The sequence below is a fragment of the Rhineura floridana genome, chromosome 5 (genome assembly GCF_030035675.1).
Source record: "Rhineura floridana isolate rRhiFlo1 chromosome 5, rRhiFlo1.hap2, whole genome shotgun sequence".
NCBI lineage: Eukaryota > Metazoa > Chordata > Lepidosauria > Squamata > Rhineuridae > Rhineura > Rhineura floridana.
In genome coordinates this window covers 182,372,597-182,373,210 of record NC_084484.1, presented here as the reverse complement: position 1 = coordinate 182,373,210, position 614 = coordinate 182,372,597, and positions in this window count along the sequence as shown.

Below are 614 nucleotides of genomic sequence, written 5' to 3'. Positions count from 1 at the left end.
CTGCCCTGGGTTCCTACTGCGAAGAAGGGCGGGATATAAATTTAATAAATAAATAGCGAGCTAGAAAGGGAGCAACAGTCTCACTCAGTATAAGACAGCTGAGCTTCCTATGAGCTCCGAGAATCCGACGAAATGTGCACTGGAGGATCTGCAAAACGCTTCGCCGCTCAACACGACGCGCATGTGCTGCGCCAGTCCGCTAGAGGGCGGCAGCAGTTAAGCTAACTCTCACTCTCGAGCTCGTTTGCACGCGCCAGCCGATAGGGCGGCGGGGCAGCGTTGGCGCGCGCCTCACTCGGCGGCGGCTCCTCCTTCCTCCCCATCAGTCAAACCAGCCATAAGAGTGCACGTGCCCTGCTTGGCTGGTTTAAGCCCCGCCCTTCCAATCCCAATCCAATCCCGCCTGTTCGGCGCTGCCGCCTCCTGGCGAGGGAGATTTCCCCGTGTTTTCCCCCCCACCTCCCCGTGTGTAAATTGTCGTCTGAACTAGCAGGGCAGGGGGTTGGGGGAAGATACGCAGCGAAAGTGACAAGAGAAAGAAACGCGTGTTTTCTCCCTCCTACCCTCCCCCGTCACGGATGTGAGGTCGCGTGTCCCCCCTTCACACGTGCTCA